The sequence below is a fragment of the Notolepis coatsorum genome (genome assembly GCF_963971535.1).
Source record: "Notolepis coatsorum genome assembly, chromosome: 4".
NCBI classification, from domain to species: domain Eukaryota; kingdom Metazoa; phylum Chordata; class Actinopteri; order Aulopiformes; family Paralepididae; genus Notolepis; species Notolepis coatsorum.
In genome coordinates this window covers 151,542,992-151,558,520 of record NC_140168.1, presented here as the reverse complement: position 1 = coordinate 151,558,520, position 15,529 = coordinate 151,542,992, and positions in this window count along the sequence as shown.

The window sequence follows — 15,529 nt, the reverse complement described above, 5'->3', positions numbered from 1 at the left end:
TCTTTCGGGTTCGGACTTGGGGGGCCCGTGATTGGAGGAGAACATCTGCTTGGCGTCGCTCCTGTGACAAAAAGGGGGTGCTAGGACTGTAAGGCCACTCTGAAACGGAACAACACAGGACGACACCCATCTTTTCACACAGAGGGCGGCAGCAGGAACAAAGGAACACACGGAGGAGAAGCTTTTGGAACTGAGAACACGGTCTTTGTTATCAACAGAGAACAAAGACAATTCAAACTTTAATCTGCTTTATTAGTAGGGCAAGCTGCATAGTGCTTCGGTACCTTAAAGCCAATAGCGTTCTTTATTTTAATTGAACCAGAACCATTGAGATTACACTTTTAACTTTGAATAAAACAGATGCTGGTACAACTTCTCCTTCATTTCTCCTGCTTAGCTGTCGTCGAACAAGACCAGAGTTATGGTCTTTTGAAAGTACCAGGGTTTTTAGGACGGGCAATTCACAACGCAGAGTATTGGTTCTGATGTCATCAGAACAGAACATAGACCTTAGGTGACTTCAATTGGTGCCGTCGACCCTTGTCCTGATGCACCAAGACTTTTTTTCTTTTCTGACTCTCGGCTAATCGGTGCCTGGGAGACTCATCACAACAGTCTCCTGCGAATCTACGAAGAGATCAGGTGAGTGAATACGGGGCCGTGATGAATGAAAGTACGAGGCGTTCAGGTCGAACGGGGGTTGCATTAGAGATGTATGACTCAACAATCTTGCTGAGGACGCCCGCCGGGGCTCCGTGGCAGTCGCAGGGTTCTTGGTGGGCGCAATGATTATAATGGGGATTCGTAACGTTCGTTTATCATATTGGGAGCATCGATTTGAAGCGGGAGGTTCAAGGTATTCCGCTTCAATAGACGGGGACGTGCCGCACTAGATAAATAGCGTTTGATCACTGCTAAATTGTCTATGTGATGGGGTAGGTACGTTAGTGTGCAGCTCTGGATATGACTGGCCCCGGCTAGCTCAGTCAATCGTGGGTCGTCTTCCAGGGGGTGTAGTGATGAGTTGTGTTTTTCGTGTTCTGTATACGGTGAGTGGGCCTTGATATGTGCGATTGCAGGGCTAACGCCGTGCCTTTGTTTACTGGCGCCTCTCAAGCGACAGAAAGCAGGGGTACAGGATGTCGGCAAGAACGCGAATGGGGTTTCCAGGTTTCAGTTCAACACCGTTGCAGGCCGCGGGAAAGGGTGGTTATGTTAAGAGGGTGCTCATATGGTATAAGCTTGTTGCGAGTCGCGGGGTTCCCAGATGGTGGGGATAGGCGGATGGCGGCTGAGTTTTGGGTGAGCATGCAATTAGCTTAGAGGTTCGTTCGGTCTAGCCGATTATACCCGGTGTTTCTACGGGCGGGGATTTTTTACCAAAACGTAGCAGCTATCCTACCATAATCTGGCCGTGTTAGGCTTGGTTAGGGGGATCGGATTGCCTGGCTGGCCCTGAGAAAGCGAGTTCAAGACAGGTTAAATATTCGGTACATATCCTGAGAGGGCATGCTCGCCTGGACGCCCAATTCCACTGTCTCGGCCCGCGACGACGAATAAAAAAAGCGCTTAGTAACAATATTCGTTTCAATATGCTCTTTGCAAGGTAAACGTCCTTTGCGGTTATAGTATAATAATGCGCTTGAGCAAATAAAAAATGGTCGCGCGGAAGCTATTGAAAATTGTAACATAGAATGTTAATCTTTAAAGATGGCCACGGGGGCGATCTGATAACAATAGCATGAGATCAAAATCTGAATGGATGTTTGAATTTTATCAATAATGTAAATGTTTGAATGACTAGAGGTTAGGAGTGACTGACATAACATGAGGACTTATTTTTATATTGTACATTGATTAATAAAATAAGGGATTAAATCTGTACACTAGCGCTTATATTGAGATTAAAGTTGCTTCGACATTATAGGTACCGCTCGTCGTAGCTCGCAGGCTATTAGGTGTGTAGTAGGCCGCTAGTCGTAGCTAAGCGGCTAACTAGCTACATGCTATATGGCCCGCTAGTCGTGGTTAGCGACTGGCTGGCTGTGTGCTAAAATGTTGCTAGGGTTATTCAATGCTGTATGTTGTGAATGGGATGATATTACAGTGTAACTGAGTTGTCACTGATGTTGAATGCGTCGTGTGAATTGCAGTGTTGACTAATGTTAGTATTGATGTTGAGTGCGTGGTGTGGGCCGCGGTATGGAAGTGTGAGGATTCGCCTGTCCCTGGACCTTTTTCCTGTGTTTTCCCTGTCTACTCTCCTCATCAGCCCCCCCCCTTGCGATGATTTACTCTCCTCTACTCTTCACCAGCCCCCACCCTTGGACATCCTTGATCCTCTACCTTCACGCACCTGTTGGGAGTTTGCAATCACCTCGGGAGAGTACATAGGTTGCAGACTCCCCTCCAGTCCTTGTTGGGTCGTTCTGTGTTCTGGATTCTGTGTTCTGGACTCTGTATCTGTATCTGTGTTCAGTGTTCATGGAGTTCTGGACGTTACCATTCTGTACGTCACCATCACCTGCCGCCTCTCCGGCGTGAGACGACGGCCCAGCCATCACCACCTGTCGCCGTTTGCCTGGAGTGGGACACCGTCTTCGCTCTCTAATTCTCTACGGGAGGTTTTCCAGTGTTCCCACTCCAGACGTCAAGGCGGCACGCCATCGCTCCCGATTCCACGGGAGGAAGGCGTCTCTTCGTGATCCTCGTTCCTGGGGTGAGGCTCGTCGTCGCTCCCTAGTATTCCACGGGAGGACGGCGTGTTCCCATCCCGGTCCCCTGGGACCCCCTTTGTTCTGCGCTGCCCGTCTGCAGCATCCGAAGAGGAGGAGAAGGATCCCCGTGCCAGGCCCCGCCGTCGGGCCCCTGTCCCCGTGCCAGGCCTCCGCCGTCGGGCCCCTGTTCCCGTGCCAGGCCTCCGCCGTCGGGCCCCTGTCCCCGTGCCAGGCCTCCGCCGTCGGAACCCTGTCCTCATCCCTGTAAGCAGCTCTGGCCCTCGCCCTGTCCAAGGCCTTAACCCTGTTCTCTGTCCCTGTCTCCAGCCCGCCTCTCCGGGCCTCTGTCCCTGTCCCCCTCTCCAGTGCCCCTGGTCCTGGCCCTGACACTTAGCCCTGGCCCTTAGCCCTGGCCCTTAGCCTTAGTCCCTTAGCCTGTTCGCCTCTTAAAGGCACAGTGCCGCATTTTCCATATTTTCCTTGACTCTAGTGTTTTTGTGTTTTCCCTTAAAGGGACTGTGCCGCTTTTTGTTCTATAATAAATATTTGCCCTGTTTTTGGCTTACTCTCATACCTGTCTTGTGTTGTGCGATTGGGGTCGGTTACAAACCATAACAGGAAGTTAATAATGTACTTATGGTTAAACTGAATTGGTAGGCCGTATGAGAGATTCGCGCATGCGCACTGGTTTGAAAGGACGATATGTGTGGTGTGTGAAGCGAGCGAGCAGAATGGGTGGTATGTGGTTAAAAGTACACTAGGTGGCGTAGTGACTCATGCATGTTAGGTGTGCAGCTGAGTGAGACTGGGTTGAGTGTGCGAGTTTACAATGGTACAAGCTCTCTACGCTCTCTCTTTCTCTCCTGTTTGAACTGGTTTAATTGTTTATGGTTATTTTTCTGTAGGTTTCTGGAGTAGGCTATTGTTATTTTCTGCAAGGTTTCTAGTGCTGGTGGGGGTAATGGCCAGCGTCAGGGCAATGATGTCGTGGCAGCGGCGGTGGGGCCATGCTTTATGGCTCACTCAGGGTCTCCGGCCATCTTCCGGTCCCTTGATTTAACGGAGAAGTGAGGCGATAGGGGCCGTATGATGTGGTCCCTGGGTGGCGGCCGGTCGTGTTGGACCAGTGGCGCTACGCTTTGGTTGGCATGACGCTCGTGCTTCTTCCTTTGCGTTTGGACGAACTCTGGCTGGTGTGATAGAGGCTCCGTGTCAGTGTCTTGTGTGTTGCATTCATGATGGTGGGCCGTAAGTCGGAGCGTGCTTTGAGGTTAGGTTTGGGACTCTCTGCGCAGATGGACCTGCGTATGAGGGGTCGCTCTGCTCGGCTGCACCTGCGATGACGATGTTGGTAGAAGAACGAGGCGTATGATGGAGGGGACGTGCCAGGGTTTGTTATGCATTGGGGGTTCAGTGGTAGGATTCCTGCCGGCCACGGATGTGTTTAGATTTCGGCGAAGAAGGTGTAATTTATCTTTTCATTTCGACGGGGGTGCCAGCTCCCAATTCCCCCACTGGGGACTGCGGGCGTTGTGGCGTGCGGTGGTAGACAGCTGTGTCGTAGCTCGCTATCTACCTGCGCGCATTGACGTGGAGGCGTCGTGTGTGCACTGCGTCGTTGTAGCTCGCTGCCACACTACGCGCGTTGAGTCGCATTATGTGTGGGTATTTATGTGAAGGTGTTTGCTGTTGTTAATTTGAATCTGAGGATGGATTTTGAGTATCCTTGTGCGGGGAGCCCGGGGTTTCACTTTCAGGTCGCTACTGGAAGGGGGGCCTAGGGCTGCGAATGGCGACCGGTGAGATATCATTGGTCTGCGGGGATTTCAGGATGGGGATGGTGTCTGCACCTGTAGTTTAATGAACAGGTTGGGGGACACTGTGCCAAGCCACAGGGATTCTGTGATATAAATCACGGAAAATTGGTTTAATTCCTCGTGAGTTGGAAGCGTGGTGTTTAGCACCTGAGGTTAAGGTGTTAAAATGGGGGGAATGTGTATTAATTATGAGTAAATTATGTGAATATTGTGATGTAAAAGGAAATGATGAAAGAAATACATTCTAGACTTCCTCAGATAAAGATAAATACAGCTACACATAGTGTAAAAAGCGATATATGAGAGGAATACATTTTTAGACTTTCTCAGATAGAAATAAATAAAGCTACACATAGAAGGAAATGTTAGGATTACATATATACATAGTAATTTGCAGAGCAATAAGAGTTTAAATATTTTATGAGAATGGAATTACAAATTCATTAAGTGGAAGAAGTGATTTTATTCACCTAAATTACCATATCCAGCACAAGTGTTTAGAAATGATAGGCTGTGAATAACAAATTTCTGATTGATCAACAGACGGAAGAGGCCGATGCGAAATAGTGTTCCCCAGAGTCATGTGATGCGGATACATGACAAAAGGATTGGAAGATCCAGTTTTCCGATGAAGACAACAGAACAGAAAACAACTAAGGCCGTGTCGTTAAAATTCTAAAGAAAATTGCACTAACGCTCTCTAAAGTGATATTAGTATAGAAGATGCCCGACATTCCATGCTTAAAGATAATGATGGATTGTGAAAGGGAAATGCCACTGATAATTAAGTGTATGTTTTTTTCTTTCTTTCTTCATAGCTGCTCAAGGGCAGACAGAGGCAGTGCTGACGATTCCAAAATCCAACGAGGGAACAATTGACGGTTAAAAGTCTGGGTGTAGTATCACTAAGCGTTTTGTCAATTCCGGTCTGCACCAAATAACTGAGTGATATTAACTCAAGTTTGTAAAAATAGTTTAAGTACAGAGAAACGGGTTTTTCCAAACGGTGATATTACAAGTGTTTGAAAGGAGTGTGAATGGGGTTTCACCAGCTTTGATAGGAACAATTAGAAGAAAAAATAAGATAACGAAAACGAGAGTCGACAATTAGTCTATTTCATTAACCCATAGTATAATAAATAGAAGCAATATAAAAATGGCCAATAGTAGTCAGGCCAATGGCGGGGAAATGGCGATAACTTCTGCAGACATTTCATTGACCGAATTGAACAGTTAACCTGATTGATTTGAATGTGACTGACTCCCCTCCTGAGACCAGTGTGACGGAGGGACTGGAAATAATGTCTTTAACTCCAACACAGGGGGTCTTTGGGGAGAGAGATCCAGAGACAACTGTATTACCAGAGCCGATCCACGCTGGAGTGGCCATTGCAGGTGACTGCAATTTACAGACCACCAGTGTCCCTTACCCAGGTTCCCCCCACCCCCAACATCAGCACCAAACTGAGAGGCGTGGCCAGGGGACGAGGAGCCAGTCAGCAAGGGCCAGGGTGGTGTGCTGGTAGTGCGAAAATCTCGGACATACAGCTAGGGACTGTGACCAAGAATATCGACCCCGAGGAGGAGAGTATCGTCCTCAAGCCAGAGGAGGAGGTCCGCGATGGAATAACAGACGAAGAGGCGGACACGGGCAAAACCAGGGTCGGTATCAAGAACAGTGTCCACAGCCCGCAAGTCCCCCCGGTCCAGAACCCCCTCAGCACCAGAGTCAAGATGAGAGGCGGGGCCCGGAGATGGGAAGTCAGACCGCCAGCGCTGAGATGGGGGGAGAGGCGTCGACCTATAGACAACAGAGAGCGTTTATAGCAGCGTTCGGACGACATGAGGCAGTGCATCGAGACCTGATGAAGACACAGCTGGAGATTGGTCAGGCCGCACACGAGACGCAGAGACTGGAGCAAGAACGTGCGAGAAAGAATGTACTGCTAGATGGTACAGTGATTGAGGTCATGCTTCGGGCGTCGGAATTAGGCCGCCGTGATCAAGCAATGCCCTGTGCCCCGTTGCCCAGACAGGGAGCGGGGCCTCGACAGGGTGCTGAGAGCCTCGGGCGGGGTAGGTTTCCAGACCCCTCCCAACAGCAGGCTCAAAGAACGGTGGCTGAACAAAATAGGTACGTGGTTTTCTCCCCAGAACAGGCTCAAGGGGGGCGAGACCAGGAAGGGACTGTCAGAGGTGAGAGCCATGGCGGTAATGGCAGAGAGCAAGGACAGACTCTGGGCCCGATGAACCCAGGGCCATCCGATTACAGGCGGGGGGCCCACAGGGTCCCACAACCGAGGAAACAAGGACAGGTTTGCTGGACCATTTTCAAAGGTCATGTCTGCAGAGGCCGCCGGCAGAATAAAGAATATAGATATATATATAAAAATAGAATGAATTGAATAAAAAATATATACAACTGATTAGAATAAAAATAGAATTAATTGAATAAAAAATATATACTACTGATTAGAATAAAAATAGAATAAAAAATATATAGAGGGGTTAGGTGATTAGGCCATGAGTGGAAGTTACTAAAATGGATGGGTGACTAACATGGAGTGATGAAGTAACTGACGGATGCATGAACTAATCGGACTAACAAGAACATCAAATCAAATATTCCCAGTAGGGAAATATACCAATCATGGATTTTCCTTTTTGCTACAGTGTTTCTGATCAACTCTTGCTGTGGCAGTAAGGAAAACATAAGAGAATGGTATGGTGGACGATTTTTGATGTCTCCCACCTGTGCAGCCTGGCCAAGCTGCACAGATGGGAGAAAGAGAGAAAAATTGTCACCGCAATGACTTTTGTGGTCATGTGGACTCTGAACTAGGTTAAACAGTTAATATTAGGTATTCAATATTAGACAGTGAAATGATGTGACACTGCGTCAGCTAGTGATCAGTAGACTATCCATGCTTGATCAATAATCAGTTTGGTCAAAGGGTGGACTGCATGGGTAAGAAATTAAGAAATATTGATAGACGAACATCAACAATCATGAGTAATAGATATAGGCGTTTATTTTAATTTCTGCTTATTTTTCTTTCCTAGTGTTTTACAAGCAATTCCTGCCTTAGGCCGGAAGTTTTCATTTTGTTTATTCTTTTGATTTTTTCATTTTGTTTCTTAGTATATACAGGGGTGGTTACGCCCCTAGATGATAGGTTAATTTTGTTTCTAAGAGTGAGTTGAAAAAGCAAGGCTCACAAATTTAGTTTATTGTTTCATTTGTGGTTTTGGCATGGTTTTCTTTTATTTTGTTTCTTTTCTCTATTTTTTCTTAGGACCTGACAGGCTGGGTGGAATCGCGACACAGCAGGACTGGTAGTATATGTCCATATGGTGGGCTGAGAACAATGTGAATGCACTACAGCTGGTTCATGGTTTTTGTTCTCCGCTCATTAAAAATCCAGATCTAGGATCTGGGGGTTGTGTCGCGATTGGTGAAGAGTTGGGAAACATGATTCTCTGTACATTGATAAGCTCAGTAGGTTTTGGTCGCCATTGGCCAAATAGCCTTTGTGTAGGGTGTGGACATGTGCAATTGATAATTGGCTTGTGGGGGACTCTGACGGCTTGTTAGAGGCTGGCGGAGCATGTGAAAGATGTGTGTTTAAAGCGGACTGTGATTTGTTGCCGTGCGTGTAGGACTACTGGAGGAGAGGTCTCGTCAGTATTGGCTGTCCGGGCCCCGAGGCAGCTGTCCAGGAATGGAGGTATGATGTTTAGAATGTTATTCCACATCAAAGGAGGGTGGGGTTATACTGTTTTGACAGCATAATCAGCATAATATAATGAGAGCCATGTGAATTTTTCTGAATTTTGAATATTAACGATCTAGAAGCCATAAAATATATAGATAAATGATTTGGAAAAGAAAAGAAAGTTGTCAAACTCAGACCAGTAAAGAGTGTCTGAGGGAGGAAAATATGGATTCTCAATCAATTGTTGTGATAGAAGTAACCTGCACTGTCCACCGAAGCGATATATACTCACTGCAGGATACGAATGGGAGATTGGGGAGTCAGCAGTCATCAGAGTGTGGTACGAGGAAGACCAAGGACTCCATCGGTACTGTTGATCCAGGACACTGGCTAGTGTCTACCCAGCGGTTCCATGGGGAACCACAACACTGCGGGTACCAAGAGATCCAGGAGAAGCCTAACTCTCAAGCGTTGAGAGTTCCGGCCAACGCAGTGACCGAATCTTGAGGCTTCGGAGGGGAACGAGAGAGGCCAAACGACAGGCAATCTACGAGGAGACAGGCTGCTAGGCCTCATCAACTGCTCCGGCTGTCAACAGACAGGCTGCAAGGCCTTAGCAACTGACCGGGTGTCATCGAGCGAGGGGGTGGAGCCTCTATCGCCCTTATCAACGACCAGGCGGAGGGTGGGGAGAATCAAACCTCTTCCACTATTCCGAGGGTCGACGGGGGTTGAGCCAGCGACGACTGTAGGAGACAACACAACCTCCTCAACAGCCGTGACAGCGCCAGAGGGGAGATCTAATCACCCCATCTGAGATCGACGCAACTGACACCCGAGGGAAGAGCTCCTGGTTCAACTGAACAGGCCAATACAGCAGGGGGTCATGCCCCTATTTGAGTGACAGCACGAGGCATGAGGCCTCGACAGAAGAAGGGGAGGGATCGGAAGTCAACTGGCTTTCTGATTCTACCTCCCTGTTTTGAAGCCAAGAGTTGGTGGTAGCAATAAGAGTGAGATCAGCAGTCTTGATCTGCACCGTCTCTGAGAAATGAGGAGGGGGTGGCCAGGTCAATCCAGAAAAACATTGACCACCCCTCTCCTGGTTCCAAGTCAAAATTTGACACCCGCAATGGAAACCAGTGGAAATTGATCCTGGTACGAAAAAGAGTGTCAAAGACTGCACACTGCACACAGTGAATGAAAATGGACTGAAAATAAAGATGTTTGGGTGACGATAATTATACATAGGAAAGAGATGTAGAAAAAGAATGTTGTTTTGATTTTTAGGATCCAAGTGTGGGATGCCGTATGTATTATATCCAAGTATGATTTAAAATGTTTTATTTTATCCAGGTAGTGGAACGCAATAAGTAGAAGTTGGGATCTATGGTTAGCATATAATACTAGCTAATTAAGGATAGTTAATCTCTATCCAAGTGTGGACTGCAGTAGTATTTGGTAACCATATATCTAAATTCTGCCTGAAACTTGTGTTCAAATAGCTAAGAGAAACGGATGTCTGTTACCTTGGGTTAAAATCATGTGTTCTAGTCTCATAAAGTAGTCTGAACAACCTTACAATGGGGGGTTGGCTGTTAAGAGTGGCCCTGGGGGAGAAAGGGATTAGCATTTAAACCTACTTCCCCTTGGGGGAAGTAGGCCAGCTCCCCAGTTCAAAGACCGGGGATATTTACACAAGCCGATGGAGACACTAGTTACAATAGGGTAATGGCTGAATACAGTTGGTTTCGCCAACAGTCCATTGATACCATCTGTCTGAACGAAATAACATACAAGTGTCACCAAACAGTGGAGGCGCCTGTTAAAATCCTGCAGAACATCCTGTGGGCTCTGTAGAAGAGACCACATGTTTGAGGAGTTAAGCTACACTGTTCAAGCAATTAAAATACGGTTATAGTCATAAAAGAAACTCCAAATTAAAATACAAATATTACAGATAGGTTGTACTAAAATAACCAGAAAATACTGACAACTAACTGATAAGGGATAATGATTAAAATACACTAGGAGGTCACCATTTGGCTTGTCTTATTTATCCTCTAAGGAAAATTAGGCTCTCCTGAGTCTAATGATATGAAATATGCAATGTATATCACAGAGTTTGAAATTAAGCCACTTCTGGACTTCATTGGAAAAATACTTAACGTGCTGAATAATAACTGTATAAAATAGATATTGACTTAAGTTAAAAGAATATGATTAGGAAACTATACAAGTGGATACAATGATAAAAGACTGTGATTCTGGTCAAGTATAAAGCAGTTTTGAGTAGAAAATGGTATCTATGTGTTCATCTGCTTATCCCCGATTCAAAAATACACATCTTGAATTGTGAAACAGAACTGTAAAGTAAATTTAGACAGTAAAACTATTCTTTGGTTGGAGGCAAGGGAGACGGTTGGTGGGCTCCAGGGGACGGCCCTTCTTTCGGGTTCGGACTTGGGGGGCCCGTGATTGGAGGAGAACATCTGCTTGGCGTCGCTCCTGTGACAAAAAGGGGGTGCTGGGACTGTAAGGCCACTCTGAAACGGAACAACACAGGACCACACCCACCTTTTCACACAGAGGACGGCGCGAGCAAAGGAACACACGGAGGAGAAGCTTTTGGAACTGAGAACACGGTCTTTGTTATCAACAGAGAACAAAGACAATTCATACTTTAATCTGCTTTATTATTAGGGCAAGCGGCATAGTGCTTCGGTACCTTAAAGCCAATAGCGTTCTTTATTTTAATTGAACCAGAACCATTGTGATTACACTTTTAACTTTGAATTAAACAGATGCTGGTACAACTTCTCCTTCATTTCTCCTGCTTAGCTGCCGTCGAACAAGACCAGAGTTATGGTCTTTTGAAAGTACCAGGGTTTTTAGGACGGGCAATTCACAACGCAGAGTATTGGTTCTGATGTCATCAGAACAAACCATAGACCCTAGGTGACTTCAATGGCAACATCCACCCTCCTCTCAGCCCTTGCAACCTCCTTCGACAAGCTCTGTCCCCTCGTTGAGAAACCTGCCCGCCGTTCCCCACCCAAAGGTGACCCCCTGGCTCTTTTAGATGGAGGATGTTGTGTTTTCATTTCATTTTTGTTTTTGTTTTCTCTCAATTGCTATGACTACATCCAATACTGATATACCCTGCATTAAGTTAGGCCTTCACAAGGGCCTGGTTTTAGCTCATGTGAATGTATGTAGTCTGCGTTATAAGCATCAGGAGGTAGAGTGTATTGTCAGAGATAACTGTATTAACATCATTGTTATTTCTGAGACCCACCTTGATGAGTCCTTCTCTGATTCAAATGTAGCTATTGAGGGTTTCTCAGGTTTTAGAAAAGATAGAAATAAGTTTGGAGGTGGAGTGGCTATTTATGTTCAAAATAATTTACCTGCCAAAATACGTTATGATCTAATGAGGGAAGACATTGAAGCAAACTGTGTGCAAATCCACTTGCCTTATTTAAAACCAATTCTAGTATGTTGTTTCTACAGGCCTCCTAGTGGAGATGCTATGTATATGAATGGGTTGTGTGAGATGTTTGACAAGATATCAGATGAAAATAGAGAAATCTTCTTGTTAGGTGATATGAATGTAGACTGGATGGTGAAGTCATGTCCCAACAAGAATAAGTTGCTCTCTATGTTAAATGCTTGTAATCTGTCTCAAATTGTTGCATCTCCAACAAGAATAAGTCTAGGAAGTGATGGTATTATTTCTGGGACATGCATTGACCATATTTATACAAATGTTTCTGAACAATGCTCTAAGGCTGTCTCTGTCCCTGTAGGGTTCAGTGACCACAATATAATAGCTGTCACTAGAAAGACAAAGGTTCCAAAACTTAAAGCTAAAATCATTTTAACACGGTCCTATAAAAGATTTAATGAAGATTCATTTATTGATGAAATATCCAGTATAGATTGGAACATGGTGTGTAGTGAGGATGACCCTGAAGCTGCCCTGGATTTATTTATGTCAAGATATGTGAGTGTTGTAAACAAGTATGCTCCTTTAAAAACATTCTTAAAAAAATAGATCTGCCCCATGGCTTGACAGCAGTCTCAGGACCCTAATGAAAGAGAGAGACATGGCCAAAAAAAGCCTCAGTTAGTTCTGGTTCAATTGATGACAGGCATAAATACTGTGCTTTACGCAATCAGGTGACAAAACTAAACAAGGTAAAAAAAAGGGATTATTTTAAACAAAGGTTATATGATGCGAGAAATGATAGCAAACAAATATGGAGTTTTTTTTTAGTTTTTTTTATCTTTTTCCCCCTCCATTTTCCTCCGATTTCTCCCATCCCAATGTTAGTCGTATGCCAATTCCCAATCCCCTTCCTGGTCGCTGCGCACTTACCCCCCATAGTCAGATCATCTGGGAGAGTGGAGGCTATCACGTGCTTCCTCCGACACACATCCAGCCAATCAACCGCTTCTTTTCACCTGGCAGCGCGGATCCTCCCTGAGAGGGCGTAGCGTGTGGAAGGATCACACTATCCCACTCAGGGCCTATCCGCGCTTAGCAGGCGCCCCGACCGAACTGTAGGAGTCGCTGTTTACAATGACCCGGACCCACCCCGCCAGCTTCTCCCACCCTCTAATACTGCCAATTGTATTAGTGTGAACGGCCAGCCAAGCTGGTGACAACCCCGGAGCTGTGAGCTGGATTCGAACAGGCCATTCGAACAGCGATTCGAACAGCTCCGGGGTTGGTGACGAACGCAATCTCAGCTACGCCACCTAACCGCCAATATGGAATGTTTTTAATGAAATGATAGGCCGAAAGGCAACTGTGTGCACACCCTTAGTGGAATCAAATGGATTTGTTCTCACGAAACCAGGTGAGATTGCAAATCATTTTAATGATTATTATGTGGGTAAAGTATCTAAACTAAGGCATGCTATGAATATTTCAAACAACCTTAAAACAAATGACTGTATTAAGTATATTATAATGAAAGACAAAATGTGTGAATTTGAATTTCATCAGGCTGAAGTCAGTGAGGTGGAGCGGTTACTCCGCTCTCTTCCTGATAGTAAGTTAGCAGGCCTAGATAACCTGGATAGTAAAGTGCTGAGAATGACTGCTGGTATCATAGCATCTCCTATATGTCATATTATGAATAGATGTTTGGATGTGGGCCTATTTCCAAAGATGTGGAAGGAGGCTAAGGTTTTTCCTTTACCTAAGGATACCAAAGCTGCTTTTAATGAGGGAAATTCTAGACCTATAAGTATTTTACCTGTCTTGAGCAAAATCATGGAAAAGTTGGTGCATTCACAAATTCAAGAGTATTTTGTTTCCAACAAGCTTGCAACAGATTCTCAATATGCCTATAGAGCTGGTCACTCTACTTCTACTGCTTTGATACAGATGACTGATGACTGGCTTAAATCTATAGATAACTCTATGTTGGTGGGAGCTGTGCTGTTAGATTTGAGTGCTGCATTTGATGTGCTGGACCATTCTCTACTGGTTGAGAAACTTAAATGTTATGGTTTTAACTCTTCTGCTTTAAAGTGGATACTAAGTTATTTGTCCTCTAGATCACAGAAGGTGTATCTAAATGGCAGCCTGTCCAGTAGCAGAGGTCTAGAGTGTGGCGTTCCGCAAGGAAGTTGCCTAGGACCTTTGCTCTTCTCTGTATTTACTAATGACCTATCTTGGGCTACCAAATGTGCTACAACAGTTCTTTATGCAGATGATTCAACATTGTATTACGCTGCACCATCATGCAATGTACTTAATGAAGTTTTGAGCAAAGAACTTAAAGTTGTGCATGACTGGGTAGTATGTAATAGACTTGTCCTTAATATCTCCAAGACTAAATGTATTGTGCTGGGAACAAGGCACAGGTTATCTACAAATCCAAAGCTTCATTTAAACTTGTGTAATTCGGCAGTTCAACAAGTTGAAAGTACTAAACTCCTTGGAGTGATGCTGGATTGCATTCTGTCTTGGTCTCAGCATATTAATTATATTGTTTTAAAAATGGGAAGAGCAATTGGTATTTCCAGGAAATCTGCTTCTTTTGTTGCCCGTCCCCTTTTATGTCAGATAGTGCAAAGTTTAGTTTTATGTCATCTTGACTATTGCTCTGCGATGTGGTCATCTGCTGCCAGTGGTGACCTCAGGAAGCTCCAGGTGGTCCAGAACAGGGCAGCACGGTTGGTACTGGGCTGCTCACTAAGGTCTAATGTGAGCCGTATGCATGCCCACCTCTCTTGGCTTAATGTTGAAAATAGATTGTCTTTTAATATACTTGTGCTGTTCAAGTTGGTCATGAGCAGTAAAACTCCTGTTTTTATACATAATCAGATTGTTTTTAGTAATACTGTGCACAAGCATTACACTAGAGGTTCCAGTAGTGGGCAGCTTGAATTGCCAGGTCCTAGAACTAGCGCTTTGGGGAGATCTTTTATTTTTAGAGCATTAACTCTTTGGAATGGCCTGCCTCGGAACCTCTGCTGCATTTACAGTAGATTCACTTTAAAAAATAATGTTAAATTGTTTTTAAATTGTTTTTACACTGTAAAGTAATTTTTTTTTGTTTTACACTAATGTAATTTTAGCTATCTTAATTGTTACAGTAGTTTCATTATGCATTGTGTGTACTGACTTTTAATAATTAAGTTTTTGCAATAGTGATTGTTTTTGTATGTTTTTTTGTGTGTGGACCCCAGGAAGACTAGCTGGTTGCTATCTCACCAGCTAATGGGGATCCCTAATAAAATCAAATCAAATCAAATCACCCAGTCCATGGCTGACAGATCCAGTGAGAGAACAAAGACAGGTCCTGAGAGCGGCTGAGAGGAAGTATAGAAAGTCACGCCTCACTGCTGACATCGACACATATCACAACATCTTATTAACATTCTCCAAAACCATTACTAGTTTCAAGTTTCAAGTTTCTTTAATAGTTGTCATACAGAAGTACAGAATACTTTTATACAAAATGCTTCTTTCTGTTACGCTCCAGAGACTGTGCTAGACAAAAGATAAGTATAAAATAAAATAAAATAGTATAGCATGTAAAAATAGAAGTAAAAATAGAAGTCACGTACGTAGATACAGTGTTCAGTATATACATATGTACCAGACCCGGCGCCATGGGTGGGCTTTAGGGGGCCTGGCTCGCCCACTGAGTCAGCTGTGCCCGCCCTGGCAAAATGACTAACCTCGTTCCCAGTTTTATCTCCTCGTGAGATAAAGCCTGGTAAAGAACTCCGTATGGGGCTGCGGCACTGCAGATAT